Genomic DNA, 17820 nt, shown 5'->3' on the forward strand with positions numbered 1-17820 from the left:
CTATCCCCGAGGATGTATCCTGTTTATGCTTTATCCAGGATGTGAGAGCAGATGATTTGCCTGTGTCAGATGTAGAAGCCTGGGTAAAATCAACAGTTTTCATTGTGTCATAAAACTTCAGACCAGAAGGGCCTCACAGTCATTCAGGGATAAAAGTCGGAACGTGAAGCCATCCAGACAGAGCGTCCCTCCACGCTCCTCTCGTTTCTAAAAGCACAGATTGAAAACACGTCATGAGACACCCTCCAGCTCTAGACCATGTTCGTGGAAGGCCCTGACCTCCGGGGACTTCTGTTTGGTGCTCATGTTTTTCCTTCAAGCAGATTCTTGCTTTGACTGGAAGTAAAGTCACATCCTTCTTTGTAGCTATGTTTTTTAAACGTAGCAACCTTCTTTTTGATCTTCTGCATTTACGGTATTCCACCTTCCTCAAGTAAATTTTTTAAAAAGCAGACATTTCTCGAGAAACATAGGTAGCTAGTGATAAATTGCTCACTGTCTCCTAAAGAACTTACATTTTTAGATATAGAGTCTTACTGTGTAGCTCTTGACGGTCTAGAACTTGATAAGTAGACCAGGCCAGCCTTGAGCTCTTAGAAATTCACCTCTCTCTTGTCTCCAACTGCCAGATTAAAGATGTGTGCCACGACTTGGGGCGGGGGAAACAAACTAGTTTTATATCTTTACTTCAAAAGTTGGTTGGTTTTTGTTGTTGTTTTGTTTTGTTTGTGTTTTATTTGTTTTGGTTTGGGGGTGTTGGTTTTGGTTTTGGTTTGGTTTGGTTTGGTTTGAAGATTTTTTGTTTGATTGATTTTGGTTTGGTTTGGTTTTGGTTTCTCAAGACAAGGTTTCTCTATGTGTAGATTTGGTTGTCCTGGAACTCACTCTGTAGACCAGGCTGGTCTTGAAATCACAGAGATCCGCCTATCTCTGCCTCTGCCTTCAGAGTGCTGAAATTTTGGAGTGTTTTTTTCTTTTTAGATCTTTTAACTGCTTTACATAAAGTAATTTAAAACAGACTGGAGGTATAGCTCATCAGTGGGGTGCATGCTTAGTGGTCACAAGAACTGAGGGTTCAATCTTCAGACTCCTAAAGTTTAAACTGAGTACATTATTCTGTAAATACACTCAGAGAAAGACTGTAGGACAGCAGAGCTCAACCAGTAGGTTATCACCCCTTTGGGAGTTGAATGACCCAATCACAAGAGCTGGCTAAGACCATAGAAAACACAGATATTTACTATGCAATTCAGAACAGTAGCAAAATTACAGTTATGAAATAGCAACAAAAAATAATTTTTAGTTGGAGTCAGCACAACATGAAGTACTGTATTAAAGGGTCGCAGCCTTAGGAAGGTTGAGAACCACTGCTCTAGAGAAAAGCATATTCCTACATACGTCTTTTTCCCATTGTCAGTGTTCATGGTTGGTGAGGTTTCACTGGGAGCTCATACAAAGTCCATCGGGGCAACCAGAAAGCCAAGGCAGTGAGAGTGGCACCTACCCACGGGCCAGAGGAATACCCACTATTGTTTCTCTCTCTTCCCTGTCCCCAAATAGAACAGCACATTGCCATTGTAATGTCCTGCTTGCCAAATCATACTAAAATGGACTAAATCCAAATCACTCCATTGTATGCTTCAACAGCAGTTAAACCCTAAGTACATTGTGCTGGATGAAATAAGCCAGTCACCAAAGAGCAATTGCCACACAGTTCCACTCATAAGACAAGCCTACAATAATAGACTTATGGAAAGAGAGAGCAATGGTGGCTCTAGGGGACAGGAGAAGGGGGAATGGGAGGTTGTTGGTGAAGAGGAAGCCCTAATTGTGCAAGATGAGCAGGTTTGGATTACTATTCAACACTATACCTACACATAATAACTCGTGCTGTATATTTAAATATTTGTTAAGTTATATCTCCAGTTTGTAGGGGTTTCGTTTTGTTCCTCTTTTACTCTTTGGGGGCCAACCACACAGCCACCTAATAAATACACAGAGACTTCTTATGAACGCCTGGCCTTAGCTTGGCTTATTTCTATACAAATTTTCTTAACTAATTATCCCATCTACCTTTTACTTCTGGGATTTTACTTTTCCCTAATATATATATATATATATATATATATATATATATATATATATATATATATGAAGGAAAGATATATACTTACTTACTCTTCTCACTCTGAGACTGGCTTTGTGACTGGGTGACTGTCCCATGGCATCCTCCTCTCCTCCTTTTCTCACTCTCCCCTCTTCTCTCTTCACCTCCTATTTATTCTTTCTGCCAACCAGCCCCTCCTATCCTTTCTTCTGCTGTACTATTGACTGTTCAGCTCTCTATTAGACCAATCAGGTGTTTTAGACAGGCAAGGTAACACAGTTTTACAGAGTTAAACAGATGCAACATAAAAGAATGCAGGACATCTTTGTACCGTTAAACAAATATTCCACAGCATAAACAAATGTAAGGCATCTTAAACTGTATTCCACAATACCTATCACCTGTTCTTGTCACAATGAAAAAGGGGAAGAGAAAGGAAAAGACTAATGTATTCAATTAGTAAACCCAGATTGTGGAACAACCTATTTTAAGGTTGTTCCTTAAAATAGGTATGCTAAGGTGGAGAAAGTCATTTAACTCTTAGTCTTCATTGATAAGAACGAAAATGGTTACACTGATCTTGTCCGACACGTTCAATTCGGTGATTCATGAAGCAACACCAGACCCAGAAACAAACAAACCTACAGGACATCTGTTTGCACAAGCTAGCTCCTTGAGCATGGTCTCTTCGGATTATTCACAGACAGGCCAGTACCTAGAACACAGGTAATTATTCATTTTTAATTATTCATGTATTTAAATTGCATTTTATTTTATGTGTATGGGTGTTTTGCCCTTTGATGTTTATTGGGGATGCCAGCCCTCCAAACCTCTCTGGATCCAGAAGGAACAGCAAGTGAAAACTGACTAACAGGAAGGAGTCTGAGGGTGAAAAGAATGGATCAGTTCGCATGAGTCTTCTCATCCTGTCCCATTGGTTCTTCCTGTGTTCTTTCTCTCTGTGTTTTCTCTGTTCTCCACCATCCCACAAAGTTTGCAGTTTATACCCTCATTCAGACACAATTAGCAAGCTTTAAGCAACAGCAATGCTAGCGAGCATGCATTTCACAGGGCCACGGGAACAGATTAAGTCTGACAAGGCGGGTGCCTGTTGGCTTACTTCTGTCTCAGAGGGGGCATGGCTGTGAAGTGCGTGGGCACATCTGAGAAGGGTAAATAGAGAAAGGGGCTATGATTTCTAAGATGGGGAAAGGGAGTTTGTGTGTTAACTACATTTGTGTGGTTAGTCAGGCTAGAACTTTATAATTAGTAAGTGCAGGAAAAGATGAAAGGGAAGCATGGCATGGCGCTTTCCAAGCACTTCCATTCCTGCTGCGACTGGGAACAGTGTTTATGGTAGCCATGGCAACCAGCATAAGCTGCAGTAGGGGACTGGTGGTGCTTGGTTCACATTGATATTTTCGCCAAATGCTTGCTAATTAATAGGAATGGAATCTCACAGCCCTAGAGATAACATCTAAGGTGGCTAGATCAAAGGGGAAGCCATGGTAGTGTAAAACTCAGAGCCTGGCATTTCCAACCTCCAGGCCAAGCTTCTGACACCTGCGTGAGAAGATTTTACTTTTTCCAGGGCAGAATTCAAGGTGCTCAGTATATACTCTACATATCAAATATACTGCCAAATGAAAAGTAATCCAGTATAACAGTATACAATGGAGTTATGCCCAATAATTGATTAATGCACGAGTTCCACTATAGAGAAAGGAGTGCTATGGCTTCACGGGGGTTTCACGGGAATGACAGCGACTAGTCAAAAGACAGGCATTCCCGAAGCTTTGCAAGCCCTGTTTCCCCACTGGAACACTCCTGTGAGTTAGTCCAGAGATTTGCCAGCTGTACGTCTGACTGTATGGTACTGTGGACCACAGCATTTGCCTGCATGCATGTCTTTGTACCACTTGAGTATCTAGAACCCACTTAGGCCAAAAGATGGTGATGGGATATCTTGGAACTTGTGGGTACTGGGAATAGAGGCCTGGCTCAGAAGATGCTCTTAACAGTTGAGCCATCTCATTGCCTAATTACTATTTTTTTTAATGATTGTTTGGGCTAAACATAATAGCACAAGTTTGCAATGCTGGCACTCAAGAGATAAAGGCAGGAATATTGCAGATTTGAGCCCAGTTTGGGTTACATGAGAACGTACTCCCTACCCTCCAGACCAAACCAAAAGTGGTATTTTAATCCTATGTTGGACTGCAGAAAATTGTGTCAACCTCTGTTTTCCAAGATGGCGTGCTTTAAAAGATGTGATAAGAACATGAGATAGACAGAGTGTTAAGAACAAGAGCAGCTCCGCTGGCGCAAGAAATCCAATTAGGTCAAATCAAACCAAATCAAAATGCCCATCATTTTACTAAGGATGACGCTCTCGGATGGCCGAGTGCATGGCGGGGAGACAGGACAGCAAGGAGCCCATGCAGACCCAAAAACCATGTGTTCCTCCTCTAGAAGGCCCCTTACATACCCTTGGGACTGGTCCTGACCCACCCCCACCCCCAGGGAGGGGTCAGGATCTTGCATGCTGGGATTTGGAGTCCAGAGCAAAGCAACTCCAAGGCCAGGGGCTGGGGCTACACCCCCAACTTAACACAGAGGACTCGCAATCTAAATATAATCTGGGGATCTTCCATTTCCCTTATCTGTAGATAGCAGCTGTAACTATCCTCTGCCCTTCACAGAACATGGATCAGTTAGACTATGCATTCAAAACATGAATATAATATTTAAGATTACATCTTTCATTTTTTTATAATCATTTTTTTTATAATCACACCTTCCTCTAAGTAGTTAGAGATATATCAAATGTCAAAAGTAAAATCTTAGCCAGGCACACACAACAACACACACCTGTATATCCCAGCACTAGGGAGGAGGTAAAGGAAAGAGTCACAAATCTGAGGCCAGCTTCAGCTGCAGAGGAGGACTCTGTCTCAGAAAAACAAACAAAAACAGAAAGGGGAAGGCTTGATTTTCTTCCCTGACTTAAGTGTAAGCCATGGTCTTTCCTTCACTCCTGACCTCTTCTTAACTTCTAACACACACACACACACACACACACACACACTGGGAAGGGGCAGTCCTCAAACTTATGCTCTCATGCCTCAGTCTTCATAGCACTAGGCTTACAGGTTGTGCTTCCAGACCTGATAGTTTGTTCTATGTTTTCAATTCTAACACATTATGTATCTTATTATGGTGATTTTTCTCCCCTTCATTTTTTCCCATAGAATATAACTTCTATACAGATATTGCTATGATGTAATGACCCCTAAAGTCCATATGTTGGGTGTTGGAGGCATTTAGCAGTGCTGGGCTATTAGAATCACATGAAGTCAGGAGGAGGGACACCTATGACGAGCTTACTTTCTCAGTAAGCTTGCATATTCTTTGGGATGACACAGCAAGAAAGCCCTCTGTCTTGGATTTACCTGCCTCCAGAACAGTAAGAAATACATTTCTTCTCTGCATAAGCCACTTAATCTGTGATATTACATTACAGCAGCACGAAACTGTGGAAGTCTGTGTGCATGTACCCATGCTTTTTCAGGAGAGTGGACCTTCACATGTACCTCGTACACAATCTATTCAGAAGCCTCACTTCAACTGGTATGATGGGTACTTTTAAGGGCAAAAATGTTTGTTTTGTTCACTGATATGCTCCATATGTTTACCCAAAATAATTTCCTAGTGCAGAACTAAGCAATAATGAGCAATTGGTCAATAACTGATAGCTGATTTTTTTCTTATGTATAGAATGTTATCATAGTGGATTTGTGTAAATATGAAAATAAATGCAAAACTGATACAAAGTATATTAGACATAAAATATATTATACATAAAATTATATAACTGGCATCAGAGTGTTTTATGTGAAACTGAATGGATTTGTATAATGAAAAGTAAACATTTAGGCAAATTGTTTCAAAGCTTTCACCAGGATTTTGGAAAACATTTCATCTACATCCAGCTTATGAGTTTTGTCCAGAGAAGTCTTTGCCTATATTTAGAATGTTTCTGTAAACAAAGAATAACAGAAGGACAGTGATTCTCAACCTTCCTAAAGAGGTGATCCTTTAATGTACTTCCTCATGTTGTGGTGACCCCAACCATAAAAATTATTTTGTTGCTACTTTGTAACTATAATTTTGCTACTGTTGTGAATCATAAAGTAAATATCTGATAAGCAGGATGGCTGATATGTGGCCCCTGTAATATGGTTCTTTGAAGGCAGAAATGATTTTATTTAGTTTCCCCTAAATAAAAACCCTTTATTATTCATAATTCTGAACTGGTGCGGAATTATTGTGATTTCCGCCTTTATCTGGTGCCCAACCATTTGGTTTTAGAGCCCCTAGCTCTGACTGCTCACACATCCGCCACCAGGCTCGGCGCAAGTCCTCTGTCAGTCTGCCTTAGTCATAGCCTATGCGCAGAGCCAGCAGTTCGTTTGGATATAGAATTCTCATGCAGCAGCTTTTCTTGCTATGGATCAGTTGTGGTCTTTATATTTTCTCATTACACGCCTAGGAGCGGCTTCAAGTTCCTGTGCCCTCTCCCCAGTGCCTGTGCCCTGCACTGTACACAGCGGAAACTCAGATGGAACACAGACTTTCCAGAGTGTCTCTGTTATCTTGTTTTTCCTGTGCTCATGCGACTGCTGACTAATCAGGGCCCAATGCAGTACACACAGTCTGTGAATTATATTAAATAACTATTTTTAATCTTAGCATATCTTTCAACTTTTCACTCTAAAATCAAAATCAGACCAGCAGGTGACTCCCATTGCGCCACTAGGCCCCTCTGGGTTTGTTTTTTAGGTGGCCCATGATACCTACTGGCAGGTAACAGTTATTGCACCTACTCTAACTCAAAATCAACCATAGGTAAGATTAATCATTTGAAATATAAATTATAAATCTATAATTTAAAAGAGAAATATGTTGGATATCCTAACTATCCAGGGTTTCAATAGCCACTTTATTTACACCATGTACAAGGTTTTACGATTTCCCTCCTGCATCACTATTTTTGATTCTGGGGACTAATCTTGACCTCAATATTTTTTCTTAAAAATGTGGTTTGAAAATAGTGCTAAGAATGAGGTCCTTTTAGAAATGGTACAGACTGATACCAAGCTTCTCAAAAAAGGGGTCAGAACTCTGAAAAAGGATACAAACAATTTAACTAACAAAACTCAGTCAACTGAAGTATTTTTAGAAATGGTACAGACTGATTATAATTTATTAAAAGGAAAATTCAGCCCTATGGAGAAGGATACAGCCGATTTGGCACATAAAATCCTGTCAATGACAGTGGGTACTGAAACATTATTTGAGAGAATTTGTACTGTTGAATATATTAATCAGACTCTGTCAAAGGGGTATGACAGATTGATTGATAGAATGTCTCTCCAGGAAGGTAATATGTATGCTATTAAGATTATGTCCAAGGATGAGACATTATCTTTACTGGACAGACTTCATACCTTGGAATCCTAAATGAGGGCATTAGAACAGAACACTGGGCAGGAGATCCAGACTTTACAAAAGGCAGTGGTAAATAGATTTGAAAAGATTGAGGAACTTATTGAATTTAATGATCAGGGACAAAAGATACAAAGACAAAATTTAGCCTCATCAGTACATAAAAACCTCCAGGATAGCTTCCCCAGAGTTCTGCCTGCATTTCTGGTAATAACATCAGAAAGAATGCCTGGCCCCAAGTACCCTAAGGTTATCAAAGAATATTCATGGGAGACCATATGTAAGACTGATCTAAAGGAAATTAAACAAGCAATTATAGCTTACAAACTACATTCGTCCTTTGTTAGGGAAATGGTCAAAATGTGGGCTTCCAGTAACAAAGCAATGCCACAAGATTAGACTCAGTTAATCTCAGCAGTCCTAGAAAGTGAACTGCAGTTGCTTTGGATGTACTATTTTAAGGAAGAAGCTAAAATTTTAGAGCAACAGAAAAAAAGCAAAAGGACTTGAGATTTCCCTAGATCAACTTCTAGGCAAGGGACTTTACTCTGATCCTCAGGATGAAGCTCTTTATGATGACCACACCTTGTCCCTATGTAGTAAGGCAGCTTTAAAGGCTTGGGACAGGATTCGGGAACTAGGAAATAGAGTTGAATCATATCTTATGATTAAACAGGGTCAGAGAGAACCTTTTAGTGACTTTTTACAAAGACTAACTAGGGCTGTACAAATAGGGATAACTGACCCAGAAGCTAGACACATAATAATTGAATCTTTGGATTATGAGAATGCAAAATTAGAATGCAAAAGGATCCTTGGGACTTTGAAGATCAGATCAGCACCCATGGATGAATGGGTCTTAAATACAATGAATGTTGAGACACTTGACTATGGTACTGAAGCTTAGGTAGGAGAAACAATTTCCAGTGGTAAGAGACGACATCAAAATACCAATGTTTTAATTGCAGTAGAATGGAACATCTGAGAAGGTATTGTAGACAAGGGATTCCTAGGAATATCTCTTCTGGGAATGGCAGGAATAGGAGGACTCAGCCTTCAGGTATATGTAAGAGGTATGGCAAAGGCCGACATTGGACCAATATTCAAAAAGATACCAAAAGATAGATAAGGCAACCCAATACCTTTGGGAAACAGTGGGGGGGGGGGCTCCTGCAAGCCCCCATGACAAACGTGGTTCAGTCATTCCCAGTTACTGTGAAGAATGAGTCTCACCAGGAAAATTAAAATATCCAATGCCTACTATAAAAAACAATACTGGTCTAAATGATGAAATAAATGTGGAGGATAACTCAAAAACTCTAGTAGGACATAGGAAACATATATTCTAACAGACTTCTATAGATGATCAAAGACCAAAGCTAAGAGTGTGTTTAAATGGCATTTTTATTGAAAGCTTACTAGACACAGTGAGGATGTAAGTATCATTACTCCAGAATCTTGTCATCTGAATTGACCTCTTCAAGAGGTAGATGTTCAGTTCCTAGGAATTGGAACCTTATCTCAGGTAAAACAGAGCATTGAGATGGGTTCAATGCCTATGGCCAGGAAGACAGGAAGGAAGATTAAGTCCATATGTAGAAATCTGGAAAATGGAGAATGGTGACAGGTCTTAGAGCTATCAACAAGGTTATTCAACCTATGAGCCCTCAAAATCTGAAATTCCTCTGCCTTCTCTGTTACCAAAGGGATGGTCTCTCATAGTTATTGATTTAAAGGACTGTTTCTTCACTATACCTTTACAAGAAAAGGATAGAGAAAAGCTTGCCCTCACAGTGCCTACTTATAACAATTCCCAGTCTACTAGGAGATATCAATAGACCATCCTCCCACAGGGAATGCTCAGTAGCCCCACATTGGGTGACAGAAGAAGGTGGAAGTCACAACATAATCCCACACTAGATATTATGAATAATAAAGGGTTATTTATTTAGGGAAAATTTACAGATCACTGTCCTAGATAACAGTCCTCTGCACAAATGGGGACAGAGTCTAGCAGCTGCAAGGGAGAGCCGGGAGCAAGAGGGCCAGTACATGCTTTATAGCTGCATTTACAGTATAAGAGACCATGCCCAAGTGGGCTGGTATGTTAAAGGCTATTGGCTGAAGGAGCAGAAGGAGTTCCCAGAGCAGTCCTCTGACCCCAGGAGGGTTCCAACCCACAGATTACAAACCAATGGCTTCAGTGGCTTAACCTGTAATAACATTTACTGTTTACTTATCAAGAAAGGATGGACAGTCTCAGGGCCAAACATTGTTATTAAAGATCCAGACTCTTTCCAAGTTGCTTTTTCTCAATTCTTAATTTGTTAGGGTTTGTTTTCTTTTGTTTTGCTTGGAGTTTTACAATTACAAGATGGTTGCCAGAGCAAAGGCACCATTTGCACATTCAAGACAGAAAAAGAGGTGGGCACAACATTATGGGTATCTGTACATGTTTAAAGAAAAGCAAAGATGTTTTTCAGTAGATCCAGCAAAGTTTCCTTCACTAGATCTGGATCACATGGAGCCAGCATAGGGATCAAAAGCCTGGGCAAAAAACATCTGCAAAGGAAGACACAATCCCCCGACTCTCTGCCCCAGTGAGAGCTTCAAAATCCTGATAGGCCCCAAGTCAGAATCATAGGGTAGGTGAGGAGGGGGCAGGAATTCTGGATCTTTAAAAGTTACCAGGTACATTCACTGTCTAAAATGGGACCATAAACTGCCAGAAGACTGGACTACATGAGAAGCCAGGGCAGGCTTACACTGCAGTTCTGAGTCTGTTCTTAATCCAAAGGAAGAATTATAAAGAGAGAGATTGGGGTTGTAATACCGCTGTCAGCTGTGTCCCTCAGTTTCCTAGGTGAATGCCACCACTTCACATAACGCTCCCTGTTGTTCCTCCTCAAATTCACCCAGTAGGCATTGATGCGGCACACACTAAGTGAAAAGCACTAGGAACAATCTGTAGCTTAGAGTAGTGAAGGAGGCAAGCATAGCTTAAAAAACTCTATTAACATCTGAGGCTGCGGGGAAGGGAATTAGCGATGTGTCAAATGTGCAGAGTTTCCGGGCAGCCAGGAGAGAAGTTCAAAGTATCTGTACACAGCAGTGTGAATGTAGGTGGCACTACTGTGTGGCACACTCAAAGATGGTTCCAATCATGTGATGGCTTGGATGAGAAATGTCTCCCAGGCTTGTGTGCGGGGAACTTGTTCTATGACTCCTGGTATAATTTTGAGAAGAGGTAGGGAATCATCATAGGCTACTCGGTGAATCCAAGGCCATTCTGGGCTACATGAGACTCTGTCTCAAAAATGAATAGGTAGGGGCTGGAGTGATGGGTCAGCAGTGACTAGGATAATAGATGATAACCACATAAATATTAGCTACCTGCTAGAACAAAACCCTCTGTTCCGGGTGAGGAATAAATCCAGGGTACCCACAGGATACTGGCTTGCACCCCTTTGTATAGCAGTGATGATCCAGCCCCTCTTCTTTGTACACTCCTTCCCTGCTGACCACACCTGCCTTCTGGCCTCCACACTGACTTCCAGCTTCTGTACTATTGCTCACTGTAGACCCTTCTGCAGCCTCCACATCAAAATACTACTGGTATCATCTAGAGTAGTAGCTATCAGCCTTTCTGATGTGGTGACCCTTTAATACAGTTCCTTAAGGTATGGCCCCGATCATAACTTTATTTTGTTACTACTTCATAACTGTAATTGTGCTATCATTCCGAATCATAATGTAAATAGGTGAAAGGGTCATTTGATCCACCAGTTGAGAACCAGTGACCCGGATGCTCTCCCCTCTCTAGTCTCTGGGCTATGGGCTGTATTCCATTTGATCATTTTGCTGAAGCTTTGGGACACTTGAAGGGGTTTAACATGGCTACATTAACCAACCTTCTTTTAAACTCTTCAGTGTCCTACCCCCAGGGAATCTCTCCCATCAGTTAATCTTTGGGGACTGTAGTTTTACTGAATTCTATCCCTACATCTCTTCTACACTCATGTGTGTGTTTCCAGCATGTCAGTGTCAGAACTTACCATCAAATAATGAATTCACAAGCTAAGTCGGTTTTGGTGGTTGCTGTTTGACATGGTCACATTTGTTCTGAAGAAGTTGAAAGAAGCTAAAAACACTGGAGCATTGGGTGCATGGCGTGAGTGTGTAAATGAGTGCATGAGTGTGTGTGTGTGTGTGTGTGTGTGGTCTCAGAAAAGATCAAGTGTTGCAGCTGGGTGTGGAGTACACACCCATCATCCCAGTACTTATGAGGCCAAGGAAGGAATAGTGCCACAAGCTTTCAGCTACCCTGGGCTACACAGTACCAGGTTAAGAAATGAAACCTTGCTTCAAAGGAAAAAAATCAAATGAACAAGAAGATTATTTTTTCCAACCTAGCTATCCTAAATTTTGGAGCTTTAAAGGAAGAAGATTAAGGGCATCTGAATTAATCAGATTAAGAGGAACCTAAACCTACAAATAACAGTCAAAGATATCAATATCTCTGTGATCTAGTAGTTTACCTAGGCCCAACAATGCCACCCATTACATCCCATTGCAGAAGTATTTTATAGAAAGAGTCCTATTACTGCCCAAGCCACTGCTAGTCTGCTTTTATTTTGGACAAAATTATTTTTCGGTTTAGCCAAATAAGTCATACTCATTCTTTAAAAATATGCCATTATGTATAAATATGCATTGCATGTGTTTAATTATTAAATGTCAAGCTTTAAAAAAGGAAATTGTGGAAGCTATGTCTGACTGTGTGTGAACATACATCAGAAATTTTCAGTGCGCTAAAGGCCAATTTTCAGAGCAGCAGGAATATATGCGGGCAGTGAGAAATTATCACCCTTCAACAAAATGAAAGATAAGAGGAAATGAGCAAACATGCAGCAAGCAAGTTCACTTCGAGCCAAGAATGGGATAGCGCTGCCTGAGTTAAGCCAGTGACCTAGTAAAACGTTCTGACCTTATTCTGCCAAATGCTGCTCATGTAAAGGAGGACGCTCTATCTGTATTTTAAGAAAATAAAACACAGATCCTTACTTGTTTCTGTTTATTTGTAGGTCATCTCTTTTAGCTTTAAGATAATCTGGTTTTTAAAACATCATGAAGAAAAACATGCAAAATAAGTGACTGACTATTATAAGGAAGTAAGACTTACAGGAAAACAAAAGAGAGAAATACCAAACAACAATATCTTTGCTGGTTTTCGACACTTTTGTGGTTTTCTTTTAAGTATGAAATAGAAAAAGAATCAGGCAATACAGCGAATTCCAATATCGCAAATCTATACCTACAGTGCCGAATTTCAGCACCCCGGGAGGCTGAGGCAAGAGCATAGCTGGAGTGCAGGAGTCTAAGGCCAACCTGAATAACACAAAAAGCTCAGAGGTTAAACATATTTGCTATACAATCATGAGAGCTAGAACCTGTGCTGGGTAGCCTTCAAATACCTGAAAATACAGGTCTGGGGACTCAAAGTCCTTTTCTGGTTTACACACACACACACAGAGAGAGAGAGAGAGAGAGAGAGAGAGAGAGAGAGAGGGAGGGAGAGAGAGAGAGAGAGAGAGAGAGAGAATGAGAGAGAGAGAGAAGAGAAGAGAAAGGGGGCACACACAAATACATTAACATTGTAATGGAAGTAGAAGGAGGAGGAATAATAGAAAAACTCTAAAGGAAAACAACGCACATGACTACAATCAAGTGCAGCAAGAGAAAGGGATATTAAAATAACAATCTGAGTTAAAGTGCACATAACTGCAAGGGGAAAGTGGCTTCGTTTTATTTAGGCAGTGTAGCTCATTCCAGTAAATTGAAGAAAATTGCAGATTCAGTCAGTCATTCATTCAGCAGATACACTGAAAAAACAATTTGGCTACTCTCTTCTAACTGGGGCATTCAAGGGGTCTATCAAATTTACATACAGTTTTATAGTCTCAAAGTGCATTTAAGCAAATGAAATCACATTAAGTAGCTTACTGTTTGGAAACAAGCACTAAATAAATACATGGCACACTATTCCAAAAAGGTACTAGAAGTACTTGACTGTGTTTGTACATAAAAAACTATTTCCTGCACTGTGTAACTAAAGGCCACACAACATGCAAGGGATTGTGTCTCTGAATGGGAGCTTAAAGATGGCATCTTTAGATTCCAATGGCACATTAGAGGTACAGTGTTGTAAACACCAGTTAGCACACAACCTTCCACAGACAATATCTAGGTTTCCTCTACACCATTTTCTGCTGAATTTTCTCTTTTTTAACTATACGTTCAAAGAAGCATCATTTGAAGTGGTTACCATGAGCATATAAGTGGTTCAAATCATCAGTATGTGGCCATGGTCGGTGGTTCTTTTTCTTTTCTTTTCTTCTCTTTTCTTTTCTTTTTTTTTTTTGTTTTTTTGTTTTGTTTTGCTTTTTGTTTCATTTTGTTTTTGGAGATAGGGTTCCCTGTATAACAGTCCTAGCTGTTCTGGAACTAGTTCTTGTAGACCAGGCTGGCCTCAAACTCACAGGGATTCACCTACCTCTGCCTCCCAAGAGCTGGGATTAAAGGTGTACGCCACAGTAGCTTTTCCTCAAATGGCTTGCAGTTTTGACTGACTTGTTTGAAATGTGACTCTCAGACAGATGCGTGTCTGCATCTAAGATTTAACCAAAATGTCACAATTCAATTGAATTTTCAAAACTTTTGATTATTATCATTATTATTACAGTACATGGGTGTAAGCCTAGCAAGTGCTTAACCTGCTAAATCTTCAGGATGGCCCTATAAATCTTACTCTTTGTAAATTACTCGGTATGTGGGTGGGAGTCTGTCATATCTCCATGGAACTTACAGAGGAGTTAAAAAGAGAGGCACAAGTGGCGGGGGTAGGGATAGGTAAAAGGGAAAGGGGAACTAAGTAAGTGAAGTCAAGGCTCTTGGTTACAAGAAATGGATGCTGATTTTATCTGACTATAAATAAGGAGAATTTTTTTTGAAAGCAAACAAAACAAGACATTATGGGACTCAAATCACTGGACAAACTGGAAAACAGTGTAACTGGGAAACCAGCACTTCCGACATCTTCCTGATAGCTTTTCCCCACTAATAAAATTGTCCCTGAAGATCAGACACCTCAACTGATATCCCAACGAAGTAAACTTTTTTTTCCCCCAAGTTACTTGTTAGTCATACGAGCCTATGTAAGTCTCATTGGTAAAGCCTAAATCACATGACTATGACTTGGCTATAAAAGTCCCTGCTTTGAAGAGGCCAGCTTCTTAGAGCAAGGGATCACCCAGTCTTTGCAAGAAATGCTGCAAGGTGGGAAAGACAAGGCTCACTGAACTTCAGAACTGCTTCATTGATTCAACTTCACTTATTCTTATTAAATGGCTACCATATGCCAGGTCCAGTTGCTTTTCTTAGTTCTCAGATATTACATTACAAAAAAATTCTTTATGTCTCTCTTGGCAGTCGAACCCCTTCCACATTATCTACTACTAAATTAGAGGTTGCTCCAAAGCTGAGATTTGCCATATTATGGGACATATTAACATGTATTCAATAAATACTTATTAACAAATAAATCATAAAGGAGTAAAATGTTATAAAAGTAAATGGTAAGAAAGAGCATTATCAATGTGGAATTCTAGATTAACTTTAAAGAACACAAAAATGTACCAAGTATTCTAGACAGAGGGAATAGAGTATACCATGAAGGAACTCTGACAAGCTTGGGTATGTATAGCAAACATGGCTCTGACAGGCATTGGCCTTCTCCTTCACTCCTTCTGCTTCGCTGAAAAGCATTAGATTACATTCCTGAAGTTAACCACCAAGGTCTATTCCCTTATTTGGTGAACCCCTCCTCCTGGGGCTGACAAAGTACTGAAGTCCAGAAATCAATAGTCCCCTTTGGTTCACCTAATCAGCATGCCCAATTAAACACAATTAAACACTTCATTCTAACATGTGATTTCCCCTTTAACCTTTATAAACTGTCATTTGCCTATGGGTCACAAATGTCTCCCCTTTATCCAGAGGCAGTCCGTTGTCCCTTTGGACTCTCTCCTGTTCCCTTTCCCTTCTCTCTCATCCTCTATCTCCCACCTCTGTCTCTTATTCCCTGCCCTCTGTCCCTCTGGGGCAAATAAATCTCCTTTGTGCTGAGAACTTGGTCGTGGGGTGTCTTGAGCTGACTCTGCAGTTTCTACTTATTACATCCTGCAAGTGTGAGGTTAGGAGATAAACATTAAAGAGATAGTATCGATGTAATGGTTCACACGTGAAATGTCCCCTTGCAGTATTTGAACATTTGATCACAGACAGGTGGTACTTGGGGGGAAGCTGTGAAATCTTTGGAAGGTGAGTCTAACTGGAGGAAGAAAGCCATTGGAGACAGGCCATCAGGTTTATGCCCAGTCCCATATTGGGGCCACATTTTATTTCCTGGTCCATCAAGGCATAGGCGCCCCAGCCATAACAGACACACACTCCTACTACCATGGCCCCTGCCGTGTCTTCCCTGATGTTCTAGTTTGCAGGGTTTCATATCAACTTACACCTCCAGGTCAGAGTCCATCAGTGAGAGAAGTCAAGGCAGGTGCTCGAGCAGAAACTGAACTTTAGCCCATAGAAGAGTGCTGCTCACTGGCTTGCTCTCGGACTTGTGATTAGCTAGCTTTCTTATACAGCCCAGATCCACCTGTGCAGGGATGGAACCAGCACAGTGGACCGCCCTGGCCCCACATAAATGATGGATCAAGGGGGCTGGAGAGATGACTCAGAAGTTAATGACGCTGACTGTTCTTCCAGAGGTCCTGAGTTCAATTCCCAGCAACCACATGGTGGCTAACAGCCATCTACAGTGAGATCTGGTGTCCTCTTCTGGCATGTAGTCATACATGGAGGCAGCACACTGTATTGTATACATAATAAATAAAATCTTTTAAAAATAAATAAATAAATTATGAATCAAGACAATGCTCCAGAGACAAGTCCACAGGCCAATGTGACAAGTCTTCAGTTGAGGTCCCCACTTCCCAAGTGACTAAAGGTTATATCAAGGTGACAACTACAACTAAGCTGGATAAGGGACACCATGGAATATACTCTCTAAAGCCACATGTTAGATCATTCTGTCTTCTGAAGCATTAACCTAATTTATCTTTATTAATTCAATTAATGCTAATTTAATTAATTAATTAAAAATCAGGAGTCAGCACTTGGGAGGCAGAGGCAGGCAGATCTCTGTGAGTCCGAGCCCAACCTGATCTACAACAGCTACTTCCCAGACAGCTAGGACTGGAACACAATGAAACCCTATCTCAAAACAAAACAAAACAAAAAACAAAACAAAACCAGGAGTCAGATATCTGGATAAGAACCTGAAAGAACATAGAAGCAGGGAGCAGCCACCAGCCACCTCCTACCTCTTCTTTTTCTCCAACCAAAAGGCCGAGGTCCTCTCTCAGCCCCATCTTGCTACTTCCTGTCTCCTCTCTGCCTATAGTCCTCCAAACCCCTATGGTTAATTTTGGTCAGCTAGTGGCTAGCTCTGCCCTCTGAATCCAAGAAAATTTTATTTGTCAGAATACAATCAAAATATCACACAATAGTGTAGATGCTGATTTTTCTCCATCTGGTGGTCCTGCTGGACCAGTTTCTCTCTGTTTACCGGGTCCCGTAGCCACTTATAAAATAACCACTCTGAGGTTTATTATCCATTCCAACTGTTTGTCCAATGGCTTAGGATTCTTTCTGACTAGTTCTCTCTCCTATAAAATAACCCAATTCCATTGAACTGTGCATATCACCACATGGCCATGGCGTTACCTCTGTTCTGGCATCTTTCTTCTTAGGTGGCTACATGGCATCTCCCTGACTCTGCCTTCTCTTCCCCTATCTTTATTTTAATTTCCCACCTAGGTATATTCTGCCTGGTCATTGACTGAAACAGTTTTATTCATCAACCAATAAGAGAAATGCATCGCCACGGCCTACAAAAGGACACCCTACATCAAGGAGAAGGCAACTACCACACTTGGCTGTAGCAATGGTTCGTCATCTCTTGGGTAAGAGATGACCAAAGCTGGCATCAATCCCACTCAACTGTGTCAGTCTAGAGGAAAGGGAGTTGCAAGCATGGCACTGGAAGACCATCCAGGTAATTCTGAGGGACATTCGTGCCT

This window comes from Myodes glareolus, chromosome 6 (genome assembly GCF_982192425.1).
Source record: "Myodes glareolus chromosome 6, mMyoGla1.1, whole genome shotgun sequence".
NCBI classification, from domain to species: Eukaryota; Metazoa; Chordata; class Mammalia; order Rodentia; family Cricetidae; genus Myodes; species Myodes glareolus.